This window comes from Dipodomys spectabilis, unplaced genomic scaffold, assembly GCF_019054845.1.
Source record: "Dipodomys spectabilis isolate Male_0828 unplaced genomic scaffold, ASM1905484v1 ptg000089l, whole genome shotgun sequence".
In the NCBI taxonomy this organism is placed as follows: domain Eukaryota; kingdom Metazoa; phylum Chordata; class Mammalia; order Rodentia; family Heteromyidae; genus Dipodomys; species Dipodomys spectabilis.
Genome location: NW_024870766.1, coordinates 7,230,851 through 7,246,709, shown reverse-complemented (window position 1 = coordinate 7,246,709; position 15,859 = coordinate 7,230,851). Strand labels below are relative to the sequence as shown.

Genomic DNA, 15,859 nt, shown 5'->3' with positions numbered 1-15,859 from the left:
AAAAAAAACATTAAAATACGTATCTAAGGGTTCCTTTTCCTAACATCACATTATCTGATCTTTTCTGCTTGACTCATACATATACCAGATATTGCAAATAAGGGAAACCATGGGACCTATGTTTCTTTGGGCCTGGCTTACTTCACTTAATATAATTTTTTCCAAGCCTTTCCATTTCCTAACAAATGGGGCAATGTCATTCTTTCTGATGGAGGCATAGAATTCCATTGTGTATATATTCCACATTTTCTTGATCCATTCATCTACTGAGGGGCATCTGGGTTGGTTCTATATCTTAGCTATGGTAAATAATGCTGCAATAAACATAGTTGTGCTGGTAGCTTTAGTGTGGTCTTGTTTGTAAACATTTGGGTAAATGCCCAAAAGTGGGATTTCTGGGTCATAGGGGAGCTCTATGTGAAGTCTTTTGAGGAACCTCCAGACTGCTTTCCAAAGTGGTTGAACAAGTTTACATTCCCACCAACAATGCAGTAAGATTCCCTTCTGTCCACATCCCCTCCAGCATCTGTTGTTATTAGAGTTCTTGATTTTTGCCATTCTAACTGGGGTGAGATGGTATCTCAATGTTGTTTTGATTTGCATTTCTTTTATGGCTACGGAGGTTGAGCATTTCTTCATGTGTCTATTGGCCATCAAGCAAGGAAACTTTTTTAAATGCTATTTTTAATAGATTTTAGGTGTCTTCTTATAGTGTTTTGCAGGCAAAAGTGATATATAATTATGTATATATAAATTATATATATATATATATATATGTAGTGTGTGTGTGTGTATATATTTTCCAGTAATGGGTCTTGAACTCAGGCCCTGGGCACCATTCCTTAGGTTATTTGCTCAAGAGTCGAGCTCTACCACTTGAACTACAAGAGATAATAAGTCTCTCATGGATTTTACTGCCCAGTCTGGCTTTGAATCACAATCCTCAGAACTGAGCCTCCTGAGTAGCTAAGATTACAAATGTGAGCCACCAGCACCCAAAAGCATTGGCTTTTGGCCCTATCATTTAAAAGCGGCTAACGGCATTTATTTCTTCCAGGCTAAACATACAAACAAGCTCTACTTGCACTTATTGGTTTGTAAAATTTCTAAATTTTACAATTTAGTTTCTAAAATTACCTCCTCCAGAGGGACAAAGGTTGTGGTCCTCCAGACCAAACTGTCAATACTTTTTACTCTTTGCCTATGTCCAACAAAATTAGTCAGCAAGAATGATGGATCCCATAGATAGCATTTACTATGCTCTATTTTCTGAAGGAGAACTCTTCCTCTCTTCTATATAAGCTTTATATTTGTCAGAGATGCAGACTGGTGGGACCCTGCCTGAGGATTTATGTGCCCTGTGAGGTTTATGTGTGCTGGCGAACTAGGAGAAAGCTCCTCTATAGTCCTGGCAATGGTTGCGGCACCCAGTTGCAGTGTCGGGGGAAGGAGAAAACTCCTTCCAAGTCTGGGTGACGGTCTGGATGCCCTGGCCACAACCTTTGGGGAAGGTTTGTGGGATGTGCTCTTCATGCCCCTCCTAATGCACCATAAACACATAAACAACCCCTTGACACTTCTCATGTATAAAAACATCAGTGCCTGGTGTATCTCTTGCTACCTTTTAGCCCATATATCTCCTGTAAACTTTTGGCTTTGTGAAGCTGCCACATGCTCATTAACTAAGATCTATTTTCTTTGTGTGTTTGCTATATATAAGTAGGTAGTTCTTCTAATAAACTTTGTCTATACAGGCTAAGGTGTAGTCCACTCTCTACCAGACACTGTGTTCCCAGGTCTTGCTGTGTGAACAGCAACAAGTGGTACCCGAACAGGGACCTGGAGGAGTTCTAATAGAAGGGCTGGTGGGAGCTGGGAAGGTGGCACAGTGGTAGAGCGTGTGCCTCACATGCGTGAGGCCCTGGGTTTGATTCCTCAGCACCACATAAGCAGAAAAAGCTGGAAGTGACGCTGTGGCTCAAGTGGTAGAGCGCTAGCCTTGAACTGAAGAGCTGAGGGACAGTGCCCAGGCCCAGAATTCAGGCCCAACAACCAAAAAAAAATCCTAAGCAGAAGGACACGTTGTCCTACAAAAAGAAGTAAGTGGGAAACATTTCATTATGGGACAGTTAGGAAGTTGAACTCAGCCTATTGTTGGTTTAGTAAACCATTTTCTTAAGAAAAGTGGGGTTTGGGACTGGGAAGGTGGCTCAGTGGTAGAGTGCTTGCCTTTCATGCATGAGGCCCTGGGTTCGATTCCTCAGCACCACATAAGCAAAAAGAAAAAAACCGGAAGTGGCGCTGTGGCTCAAGTGGTAGAGCGTTAGCCTTGAGCTGAAGAGCTGAGGAACAGCGCCCAGGCCCAGAATTCAGGCCCCCACGACAGGACCCAAAAAAAAAAAAAAAGAGAAAAGAAAAGTGGGGTGAACTTGTTCAAGAGACAACTTCTGGATTATAACCCAGGGCTGCCCTACTAAGGAACTTCACACGAAAAAATATGGCAGAGAGTTAAAAATAATACAAGAAGAACTCGTAGCAAGAAGAACAATTCAGCCCTCAGTTTTGGGTGAGATGGTCTTTCATTCATGCTGTCACAGAAGTATTGAAAGATGAAAAAGAGATTGTTGATCAGAAACAAAGTGTAAAAAGATAATTGCATCCTTTTAAAGAGAAAACATAGCTAAAAGGATTTCTGTTCTTGTTTGGCATGCCACACATCTCTATGTTCATGTCCTGTTTCCTGTCTACTGAAAGGTTTTCTGTTGTTGGCACAGTTTTGTTTTTATAACTGGCCATGTGGTTCAATCATAATTAGGCAAAATATCATTGCTAAAATTCAAAAAAAAATCTTACATGGCTGATATTAAAATCTAAGATCGCTCTATGATTTGTGCACAAACATGTCTGTCTGTCTATATGTAGAATTGTAAAATGGTCATGGTTTTAAGGTTTTTAAGTATTCTGACTGCTAAAAGATCTTTGTCAATGGAAGCTGTGATTTAATCTGATTTGCCTTGAGTCAGATTGCCTGAGTACAAGCCTCAGGCTGCATTTTCTCCCTGTGGAGGTTGCTGAAGGGGAGGGTGAGCTTGGTTTGGTTGTTTGTCCGGTCTTTACAGCCAACCTGTAAAAGGTTGTAAATCTTGTCTAAGATTGGATATAAGAAAAAGTCAGGCCAGTTTAGTATCAGATAACCCTCACTCAGCCTTCCTTCAACTGAAGGTATTCAAAAGGTCAATTGGTAAGGTGCCTGGCAAAACAAGCAAGCCCTGGAAAAAATTTTGGTCCAGAAAAGGTGCTTTGTTAAAAGGTGTTTTCTTAAATTTTTGTCATCGCAAAGATTGAAAAAAGGTCTCTTGCCACTGAATATTTAAGATGTTCATATGATTGATTTTCATTCTTGCTTACTTTAAGCAAGTGTGTTTGAATGTGTGGGTGAACATTTTTAAGTTTGAAAACTGTCCGCATGCTGTAAAAGATTTGAGTGAGTCTAAGTTTAAAATTCAAAAGGGTTATGAGGTTCGAATGTTACCAAATGTTTGGAAGAATTTTTGCATAGTTTTAAAGAGGAACTTTAAGTAAAATATTTTTTAAGGACTTTAATTTGAATATTAGAAAATCTGGTGTTTTAAAATGCATAAGGTTGTTTACACTGTAATTATCTGGTTTAACGAAAAGCCATTGGGGATTTGTTTATTTTTATTTTTTTATTATGAAAATACTGTACAGAGGGGTTACAATTACATGGGCAAGATAATGAGTACATTTCTTATCAAGCATTGTAGCCTCCTCCTTTGTTTCCCCTTCCCAACCCTTCCCATCCTCCCCCCGCCCCCCACCCAATCCTTTCCCCACCCCTCTCACCCGCCCCCACCAAAGTTGTAAAGTTCGTTTTCGACATAACGACTTGTACATCTCATTGTTGCAATGGGTCCACCTGTATCCCTATTTACATACAAAGCAACAAAGAAATAATCTTATAAATGTGTTAGAAACAATAGCATGAAAGAAAAAAATTGATTACATACCTTGAATACATACATACATTTCCCTAGCATCACCTTATCTGACCTTCTCTGCTTGACTCAGACAAATACTAGATAGTGCAAATAAGGGAAACCATGGGACCTATGTTTCTTTGGGCCTGGCTTACTTCACTTAATATAATTTTTTCCAAGCCTTTCCATTTCCTAACAAATGGGGCAATGTCATTCTTTCTGATGGAGGCATAGAATTCCATTGTGTATATATACCACATTTTCTTGATCCATTCATCTACTGAGGGGCATCTGGGTTGGTTCCATATCTTAGCTATAGTAAATAATGCTGCAATAAACATAGTCATGCTGGTAGCTTTAGTGTGATCTTGTTTGTAAACATTTGGGTAAATGCCCCAAAGTGGGATTTCTGGGTCATAGGAGAGCTCTATGTGGAGTCTTTTGAGGAACCTCCAGACTGCTTTCCAAAGTGGTTGAACAAGTTTACATTCCCACCAACAATGGAGAAAAGGTTCCCTTCTGTCCACATCCCCTCCATCATCTGTTGTTATTAGAGTTCTTGATTTTTGCCATTCTAACTGGGGTGAAGTGGTATCTCAGTGTTGTTTTTATTTGCATTTCTTTTATGGCTAGGGAGGTTGAGCATTTCTTCATGTGTCTATTGGCAGTCCTTCTTTCCTCTTCAGAGAAGTTTCTCTTTAAGTCTTTAGCCCACTTATTTATTGGGCAGTTGTTTCTTTGAAGATTTGTTGTCAGGGGATTTAATTTTTTGAGTTCCAGGTATATTTTAGATATGAGACCCTTGTCCGTTGCATGGCTAGTAAAGATTTTCTCCCGATCCGTGGGCTTTCTATTGATCTTGCTAGCTATGTCCTTTGCCATGCAGAAGCTCTGCAATTTCATGCAACCCCACTGTATTTGATGTTGGTATAATTTGTGGAGGGGAAGGGAAAAAACAAATCTTTTAAATAGAGATACAGGTGGACCCATTGCAACAATGAGATGTACAAGTCATTATGTCGAAAAACGAACTTTACAACTTTGGTGGGGGGGGAGGGAGGGAGGAGGCATGGGTGGGGGGAAGGAGAGGAGGTGGGTTGGGGGGACGGGGGAAGGATGGGAAGGGGAAACAAAGGAGGAGGCTACAATGCTTAATAAGAAATGTACTCATTATCTTGCCCATGTAATTGTAACCCCTCTGTACAGTATTTTCACAATAAAAAAATTGTAACCCTGAAAAAAATTTTAAATATACAAAAAAAGAAGTGAGTAGAAGTTATAAGTTTAAATGACTAGAAGTTGAGCCAATAAAATTTTCCAGAACAATGGGGAAACCACTACACATTGCCCTCACTTTTTCCTTGCTTGAGATACCAGGGCTGGTGGTAGGAGCCCATAAGGATGTTATACATTTGGCATGCATAGTGGCAAGAACCATTAGCTACATCTCCTCTGCCATTGCACTGCTAGCCTTGACAATCACTACCTTGATTTCTTTTACTCCACTACCAAGGGTGCGAAGAAATTAAAAAAAACATGGGCTGCTCTGCCCTAATAGCAGCTATGCCATCAAAAAAACAAGTCAAACATCTCAAAAAACTCAAAAAAAAAAATATGCAGCACAATGAAAGAGGCGGGAACCTATTCGGGCGTCTTACTCCCTGGCACATGCCTAACTTGTGTCCCCTAACTACAACTTTTTGCCTTACTCTAATTGTGCCTTGCCTGCTCAGGTACATGCAGAGCTTCCTCATAAAAAAGAAGACATCACCAATCAATCTGTCAGATACTCAGGCAGGTATCTGGTCACGTATCTCCCTTGACATTTCACCCCCTTCTCAGCAGGAAGCAGCTCTAGAAAAAAATGACCTTTGCCCATGCTCCCAACCCGGTGCCCTCATTTTCAATTATTAAACCGTAGAGTTGGGAATGTTAGCCCAATGAGCTCCCCTCCCACAGCTTAACACGCTCCTTCCCCTCTCCACAGCTTGGCAACACTAGGCCCTTCTAGTAAAGGCAATGAATAATCAGCCTCCAACCCCCCTTTGCCTTGGGATGGCACTCCTCTGGGGCAGCTACCACCTTATAAGGCAGCAAGAGCCCCTTAGAGTGACCTTCAGGTCTGGGCACTGCAGGGCCCCTTAGTTGCTACTTGGGCAGCAGCCATAAATCCTAGTCCACCATGATGAGGCCCCTGATCCTCACTTCTACACTCCTAGTCCCTTCTAGCCCCTCCTAGCCTTAGTAGGTTATATAGGTCACTTCTGACAATAGCCAGTGCTTCTTCTCACTTCTTGCTTGTGAGAAGGGATCTTGCAGGTCCCTTTCCTGTCAATAAACCTTTGTTCTCTGTACCTGGATGTCTGCATGGTTTTCTGGCGAGAGTCTAATAATCTAACAGGTTCAATGACTTCTTCTGATTAGACTGAAACTCCATTCTGTATTGAAACCATTGTTTTCTGATCCTCTTGATCGGTCTCTCCTTTGCTAGCGCCCCCATCTTCTTACAATGTGTGCTCCAAGCTGATGTACTCCCCACACTGATGATCCCTCTGTAATTCTCATATTCTCTTACAAGGTTCTGTTTGCTACTGAAAGCCTGTTCACGTCCACAATCAATCACCTTTTAGGGCAGCTACGATCTTGCTTTCCTTCTTTATCCGTTGAGGTGCTAATGATCATTGAGTAACATTAGTCTGCCATTTTTTTCTTCTTTTTCTCCAAATTCAATTTTAAAAACCAAAGTATTTACAATATTCCCATTTGAAGAAAGTAGTTTTATATATTGTGGACAGTTCCAATCATATGACTGTTCAGTTTCTATTTTCTATTCTCATATTCCCTTTTAATGATGATGCTTTAATTTCTGTTTAACTTTTTTTAAGATTCTAAGTTTGATGGAATTATCTCTGAGTCAGGAAATATTAAGTGGATTAAACATGAAATCCAACAAGTGGTTGCTCTTAAACATTGGTTACATGTCATAATAAACATCAACATTTAAAAAAATATTTAATCTTGCATGGTGACAGTTCTCTAGCTGTTTGCTCCAGCCTGGACACTGACCATGCAAAATAGATGCCTTTCTGTGGTGGGTACTATACTCCTTGCCATTCTGGATCACCACAATTAGATCTGCGTTCTGGATGGTAGACAGGCGGTGAGCGATCACAATGCACGTGCGGCCTTCTCTGGCTTTGTCCAGGGCTTCCTGCACACCTTTTCCATGATCACACAAATTAACTGAAAAAACTGCTCTTCCTTGACATCTTCCACAGTAGCAAGCCCCAGTTTCCTCACTGTCCTCTTTACCATGGTCTCAGTGAAACCTAACAGACTTCAGGAACCAGGTGATCTGTCTGCCAGAGGAAAGCTCAACCATGGTTTGCCTCACTTCTGAGATGCATTATTAAAGACACAGAAGTGAATGCAGTCCATCAATCCCTTAAAACATCCCACAAAGTTCCTTGTGATGTTAATGTGAGACCCAACTCCACAGGTCATTCAGGAAGTCTGAGCAAAACCAAACCCAGGTGTGAAACATCTTATTATTGTCTGTCTGTCTTTCAGAAAGCTGAATGCATAACCTTTGCCCAAGCACAGGAGCTTGGCCAGCACTGATCTTAGGCACAGCCAGATTTTGCCTTTGTCTGAAAGCCCCCGTTTCCATATGGTTGCCAAAAGATGCTTCGGTGGAAGTGGGAAATTACCTCCTAAAGCCATCTTCTTATTGATGCTGAACTGGTTTGGAACTCAGGAGCTCTAACACTGATTTGTCTCATATCATTTTTGTTCTCCTAAATAAGTGTTTAAATAGCACTGGAAGATGACATAAGCCACCATCAACACCCCTTGCTAAATTTTGGGTTCTACAATGGCAGAGAAAAGCATAAAGTTCAAGCTTTTAGGAACAACTGGTCCAAATACAACAAAACTCTATTAAAATCTTTACTTTTTCACTCTCTGTATCGAGAACTGATGTAGCTTTATCCAAAAGCAAAATATGAGGCTGTCTATTCAGGGCATGAGCTATAGCGATACGCTGTTTCTGACCACCAGACAGCTGAGTTCTTTTGTCTCTAACTCTGGTGTTGTATTTCTGTAAACAGGATTGTATTTTCATGAGATAATAATAAATAAAGTCCAGGCATGCAATTTTCTCGTGGAGATTAAGAATGATAGAAAAATTTAGGTTCAGAAGCTAAGAATGTCTTCATAGGGAACTAAACAACCACCAAAGCTCTACATGGTTTGTTTTAATCTGTTTTAGTGTAAATACCTAGAACGTTTGTAAATAAGGATATTGTTGTGATACCATTACCTTCCAATTTTGCTTTCATTTTTTTGGGGACTAAGAGGGGGAAAGGAAAGGAAATTCGATATGAAATAATTGAAGTTAATCTTATTTCTAACCAGCAGGAGGAGCCCACTGCATAATGTTAAGGTGAGGAAAGAAACATTCTTTGCACATAGCTTTTTGAGGTCTGTCTCTTATCATCACATTTTAATGGATACCAAGGAATTCTAGTTTCATAACTAACTTTTAAAACTAATGTATCTTTTCAAAATGTTTTGGCTTTTGTATTCTTCCAAAATCTTCTCAATTATTTCCCATGGCAGACAATTGTCACTTTCAGTGACAGTATGATGATAGGAACAGGAGTTGGAGAGTATACCAAAGAAGAAGTGGAATATGACATGTGTAACCAGAAAACAGTATTCCTTTAATATTTTGAGACCCTTGTCTAACTGAATTTGATTTCAGTTGCAAAATTTATATTCTGTATAAGGTTGTCATATTTAATCACTCTATCTGTCACCCTAAATCTATGAAGCTCAGAACAAGGCACCCCTTTGCAGATAGAGTGAGAAGATAGGTAGTTTGGCAGATGCATTGGCCTGGCTCCACCCTGCACAATGGAAGGCAGATATTGAAGTATGGCTCCTGTCCTTACTTATAGTATAGGATTACTAGGCTTTAGTGAAACAGAATGGGTCTTAGAAAATCCACATTTGCAACAAATTTCTTTGTGTCTCACTAGGAATGGGGATCAGTGTTTTGAGCATGAAATGTTCAATATCAAGAAAAATCAGTTATCCACAGACTGTTGAAGAACGGGATTGGGGAAAGGCCTCTTCCCTGCAGCCTGTGCTTGAGAGTACTTTTCTTGAACAGGAGCCTAAATGAAAGGGAAATCTTGGAAAGAGGTAGGCCACCTGATCATGCCACACTTCTCCATAAGGTGATTGCCATCCTTGCTGGTCTGAAATAGCAAAGCTTTGTTCTACAGGGATAGAGAAGCAGTTGATAATGGGAAGTGTAGATTAGTTAGGTAGACACGCATTCTAACACAGGACCTAAGAGAGCTTTCACTAATGTAATTTTCTAGAGTGACTAAGAGAATGCACACAGGAAATAGCATAGATAAGATTTCAGCAATCAATCCTACAAATGGAGCTCAAAGTTTACAAAAGGTACAATGATTAGAAATTACACAATATCATAGTTGTTCCAAAGGCACAGCTCCATTAGGACAGAGCTGTCTTTTTGACATGGGTCCGTCTAGCTGCCTAGCCAGTCCATATTCTCGAGTGAGCTTTGAAGTCTGCAAGAGAGCTGAAGAGTGGCAGAAGGAAGAGAACAGAGAAGAGACATATGGAAGGAAGTTCATGCCTGCCTCCTTGGCAGGACCAGAATCAGCGAGTGGTCAGGTGAAGGTCTAGAATGCTTGTATTTCAGCTTGGTTAAAGGGGCTTCCACATGTTGCACTAATCCCTAGACCAGAAGTAGTTGGAGCTGAAAAGTTACTCAGATTTTCCTTTCCTGGAAAGTTTAGCATTGAATAGATATAATATTTTCATTGCTTCCTTAAAAGACTATCACATTATCAGGTTACCATAACCACTGACAGTAAATAAGAAGTTAGGTAGATACTTTCCTGCAGGTAGAATAGGTTTTAGTTATTATTTTTCTCTTCACATTTGTGAAAACTAATTTTTAGAAATCATTTGATAGGCTTGGCAAAACAGCTCAGTTGGCAGAGTGCCTGCTAGGATGTATGAGGCACTGTTGTCCATCAAATGGTAAGCTGGTACTGCCTACATGCTCTGGACTCTTAATTTCCAGAGACTCTTAATTTCCATCAAGCAATGAGTCAATGAACTTGTATACATTGGCTTCCTTGGCTGCCCTCATGATTTCGTCCTGGGACACATTCTGGCTGTTGTCTCCATAGGCGATGTTCTCAGCAATGCTGCAGTCAAATAGGATGGGCTCCTGTGACACAATGCCCAGGTGTGCTCAGAGCCACTGCACGTTCAGTTGCTTTATTTCCTTGCCATCCAGAAGCTACAAATAAGAATTTGGAGATCAACTTCAGGACCAGAATACTTTTGAATTATAAAAATCAATGTCACAAATTCATACATCAAAACTGCTGAGTCACCATGAAATTCAAAATGTTTTGTTCATTTTACTCTGGATTTCCAAGGTTCATCTAACAATAGAACAATTGTACACCATGTTTCCCAATATCAATACAGGTTAAAGATCCATGCTCTAGGAGGCAGAATAAATCTTCTCTTCCCTAAAAGTAATCATGACCTAATCTCAGAAAATTGTGAATATTTCATGCTATATGTTAAGGAAAAGGAGCAAGTGGAATTAAGGTTACTAAACAGCTAACCTTAAAATAAGAAATTTTCCTAGATTATCTTGATGAGGCCAGAGCAGTCGTATGAGATTTTAACTGTGGAAGAGGAAGGCAGGAAACAGCGCAATACTGTGCACTATGAGAAGAGTTGTCCAGCTGGTGCTGGCTTTGAAGATAGAGGAAAGGAAAAGGCAGGAAAATGGATTATACTTTGGAGTTCTGAGGTAGAACAGTTCAGGCACCTTGATAATAACCTGGAGAGACTTCCTTTGGACTTCTAATCTACATAGCTGTAATAAATTTGGGTTGTTGTGTCTAAATGTATGCTACTCTGTTATAGCAGCCACAGGAAAACAAATGCAATGTCTCATTCTCTTCATCACATTTCACAGAAAAAGTGAGCAGGATGGAAGTGGAAGTAAAAAATAACCATGAGCACACCATAGTTTTGAGGTCAAGGTTCTGATCTGACTTGTATTTGAGAATCAGATGTAATAGCTAAGTGGGAAACAGTGCTCATGGGAGGGTGGGTGCTGTATCCCCCTGTAGATAATTTTGGGAAAGAGAATTAATTTCTACAACTTACTTTCCTTGGGCTGAACAAGAGAACAGCAATTCCTAAACTCACAGAATTGAGAACAAGATGAGATGACAGAATTGTCTCATGGCCTGTGCCAGATACAGCTGAAGTACACAAGGGCAGACAGCAATTTCTAATCTGTGTGTGTGTGTGTGTGTGTGTGTGTGTGTGTGTGTGTGTGTGTGTGTGATGTACTTGGGACTACAGAAGATGGAAAGAGAGACAAATGTATGAAAGGATACTTGTCATCTTCAATACTGAGGTACAAGGATAGGGAAGGAGAGCCTGCCCTTTTCTAGTGACAGGCTTTCTAGATCAGCCTGTAGAAGATAGACAGAAGAGCTTATTATCTCCTTGCTGATGAAAAGCCTTACTCTCTGCAGGAGAGTCTTTGTTTGTTCCTGCAGGAGGAGAATCTTCTATCATTTCAGTAAGAGAGGTGACTGGATTCAGTTTTTCTAATAGTGGGGATAAGTGTGTGCCTATCCACATACACTCTTGCCACCTGTATTTGGCTGGGAGCTCTGGGCTACAGTGAGGTTGATCTTTGATGCACAAACACTGCTCTCCTGTGTGTGAAGCTGGCAGGTGCTGGGATACAAGTCAAGACTTGTATCAAGTCAAGTTTCCATGGAAATTACTCTGAGGATCTATGATCTAAGCTTCCTAACAGTGTTAAATGGGTGAGGGTGGAAAACAGAAGATGGATAGAAGCAGCAAAGCTGTACCAAGGTCATGCCAAAGGTGGCAGTGCAGGCTTATAATTCCAGCATTTGCAAGGCTCAGTCAGCAGATCTGCAATTTGATGCTAGCCTCAGCTACATATTAAGTTCTAAGCTATCCTGGGCTACCTAAAGTCCCTGTGTCAATGAACCAGCAGTGACAAAACTATTTATGGATATGGATAAACAGCAGACCTCGTTAGATGGAGTACTATACTTTAAAATGAAAAAAAGTCAAAGTTAGTAGAGTTAGGTGGTGACACACACATGTGATCCCAGAATTTGGCAGTCTGGCTCATAAGATCAAGGCCAGGCTGGTATTCGTAGTAAGATTCTGCCTCAAAAAAACAACAACAACAACAACAACAAAAAAGAAAAGCAAACAAACAAAAATCCCCCACAGATTTTCTGGACTTATTTCATTTCTAATACAACAATAAGGAAAACTGAAGGATTCTATATGTTTTAATGAATTTCTTCATTGTACTGAATACAATGACACTTTGGAGACTTTTCATCCTTACAGACCACACTAGACTGGCAAATTATTTAAATCTCTCTCTCTCTCTCCCTCCCCCTCCCCCCCAACCCCCCCCCCCCTCTCTTCAGTCATGGGGCTTGAACTCTGGGCCTGGGTGCTGTCCCTCAGTTCTTCAGCTCAAGGTTAGTCCTCTACCACTTGAGCCACTGTACCACTTCCAGTTTTCTGAGTTGTTTACTGGAGATAAGAGTCTCACGTCCTTTCCTGGTCTGGCTTTGAACAGTGATCCTCAGATCTCAGCCTCCAGAGTAGCTAGGATTACAGGCGTGAGCCACCGATGCCCGGCTAAATCTCCTATTTAAGAAAACTATGTCCATTCAACAATTCATCCAAAAAATCATACACCACGATCAAACAGGATTCATTTCAGGGATGCAAAGCTGGTTCAATATACGCAAATCAATTAATATTATTCATCACATCAACAGGAGCAAGAATAAGAACCACATGGTTATCTCAATACACGCAGAAAAAGCATTCGACAAGATCCAACACCCCTTCATGATGAAGGTTTTGGAAAAATTAGGAATCCATGGAACATTCCTCAATACGATAAAGGCTGTATATGACAAACCTACAGCCAGCATTATACTCAATGGTGAAAAACTAAAGCCATTTCCTCTTAACTCAGGAACAAGACAAGGATGCCCACTCTCTCCACTTCTCTTCAATCTAGTATTAGAATGCCTAGCTACAGCAATAAGACAAGATGCAGACATAAAGGGGATCCAAATAGGGAAAGAAGAAATAAAACTCTCCCTCTTTGCAGATGACATGATCTTGTATTTAAAGAATCCCATAGACTCCACTCCCAAATTACTCAAGCTGATTCAAAACTTTGGCAAAGTAGCAGGTTATAAAATTAACCCCCAAAAATCAATGGCTTTTCTGTATGCCAACAATGAGAAAAGTGTGGCTGAAATTAGGAAAGCAACGCCATTTGTAATAGCCCCACAAAAAATAAAATACCTAGGAATTAACTTAACTAAAGAAGTGAAGGACCTCTATGATGAAAACTTTAAAATCTTGAAAAAGGAAATCAACACAGAACTAAAAAAGTGGCAAAGCCTCCCATGCTCCTGGATTGGAAAGATTAACATTGTGAAAATGGCAATACTTCCCAAGGCTATCTACAAATTCAACGCAATACCTATCAAAATTCCAACCTCATTCTTCAAGGAAATAGAAGAGGCAATCCAAAAATTCATATGGAACAATAAAAGACCCCGAATAGCAAAAACGCTCCTCAACGGAAAGAACACTGCTGGAGGAATATCAATACCAAATTTCAAACTCTACTATAAAGCCATAGTAATCAAAACAGCTTGGTATTGGCATAAGAACAGACCTCAGGACCAATGGAATAGAATTGAAAACCCAGAAATGAACTTACAGACCTATAACCATCTAATCTTCGATAAGGGAGCTAAAACAATAGAATGTAAGAAAGACAGCCTCTTCAGTAAATGGTGCTGGCAAAATTGGTTAACTACATGTAGAAAACTAAAGCTAGATCCTTCTATATCACCCTGCACCAGAATCAACTCCAAATGGATCAAAGACCTTGAAGTCAAAGCAGACACTCTGAAAACATTACAGGATGGAATAGGAGAAACCCTAGGTCTCCTTGGCTCAGGCCGAAATTTTTTGAATAGAGACCCGGAAACACAACAAATCCAAGAAAGGTTGGACAAATGGGATTACATAAAGTTGCAGAGCTTCTGCAGGGCAAATGACATAGCTAGCAAGATCAACAGAAAGCCCACGGATTGGGAGAAGATCTTTACTAGCCATACAACGGACAAGGGTCTCATATCTAAAATATACTTGGAACTCAAAAAATTAAACCCCCCAACAACAAATCCTCAAAGAAACAACTGCCCAATAAGTAAGTGGGCGAAAGACTTAAAGAGAAGCTTCTCTGAAGAAGAAAGAAGGATGGCCAATAGACACATGAAGAAATGTTCAACATCCCTAGCCATAAAAGAAATGCAAATCAAAACAACATTGAGATATCACCTCACCCCAGTTAGAACAGCAAAAATCAAGAACTCTAACAACAACAGATGCTGGAGGGGATGTGGACAGAAAAACCTTACTTCATTGTTGGTGGGAATGTAAACTTGTTCAACCACTTTGGAAAGCAGTATGGAGGTTCCTCAAAAGACTTCACATAGAACTCCCCTATGACCCAGCAATCCCACTTTTGGGCATTTAAACAAATGTTTACAAACAAGACCACACTAAAGCTACCAGCACAACAATGTTTATTGCAGCATTATTTACCATAGCTAAGATATGGAACCAACCCAGATGCCCCTCAGTAGATGAATGGATCAAGAAAATGTGGTATATATACACAATGGAATTCTATGCCTCCATCAGAAAGAATGACATTTCCCCATTTGTTAGGAAATGGAAAAACTTGGAAAAAATTATATTAAGTGAAGTAAGCCAGGCCCAAAGAAACATAGGTCCCATGGTTTCCCTTATTTGCAATATCTAGTACATGTATGAGTCAAGCGGAAAAGGTCAGATAATGTGATGTCAGGAAAATGAACCCTTAGATATGTATTTTAATGTTTTTTTTCTTTCATGCATGTGTTTCTAACGCATTTATAAGATTATCTCTTTGTTGCTTTGTATGTCCCTCCCCCACAGTATAACCCCTGCTTTCACTATATTTGATGTCAGTATAACTTGTGGAGGAGATGGGGAAAAACCAGCTGTTTAAGGATACAGGTGGACTTGTTGCAACAATGAGAAGTACAAAGTTGTCATGTCCAAAATGAGCTTTACAACGTCGGTGCGGGGGGGGGGGGGGCAGGGGGGGAAGGAGAAGGATTGGGATTGGGGGGGAGGGGGGAGGCTGGGAAGGGATGTGAAGGGTAAACCAAAGGAGGAGGCTGCAATGCTTGGTAAGAAATGTACTCATTATCCTGCCCATGTAATTGTAACCCCTCTGTACAGTATGTTCACAAATAAAATTAAATTAAATTAAAAAAAAAAAGAAAACTATGTCCAGAAGCTCCAAATGTAAGAGAGATCACACCATAGCTATGTTGGCTGATGCATAGCATGTGCTGTGAAAACTGCTCAACAGATCCTCGACTAAATAAACTCATAGCTGGGAAGGTGAACTGTGGTAAGGAACAATGTAAAGGTGAAGCAAAGTGAATCGTTTGTATTGCAGGTTTTAAAGCTTCTGCTTGTTTCTATCAGCAGAAATAACTAGTGCTGGGGCCATATTATTCTGTGTATGTATTGTGAAATACAATAAACTAGAAATACCAGACATGGATAATATTGCAGGCTCTGTTATAAGCAAGCATGTCTCACACCTTCTCTCAAAAACTCTTAGGAGT

At 40.2% G+C, this 15,859-nt stretch overlaps 1 pseudogene; it reads right to left on the bottom strand.

Moving 5' to 3' along the window:
- Positions 1–1,384: 1,384 nt before the first annotated feature.
- LOC122111797 overlaps positions 1,385–15,859 on the bottom strand; it is a 62,358-nt pseudogene continuing 47,883 nt past the window's right edge.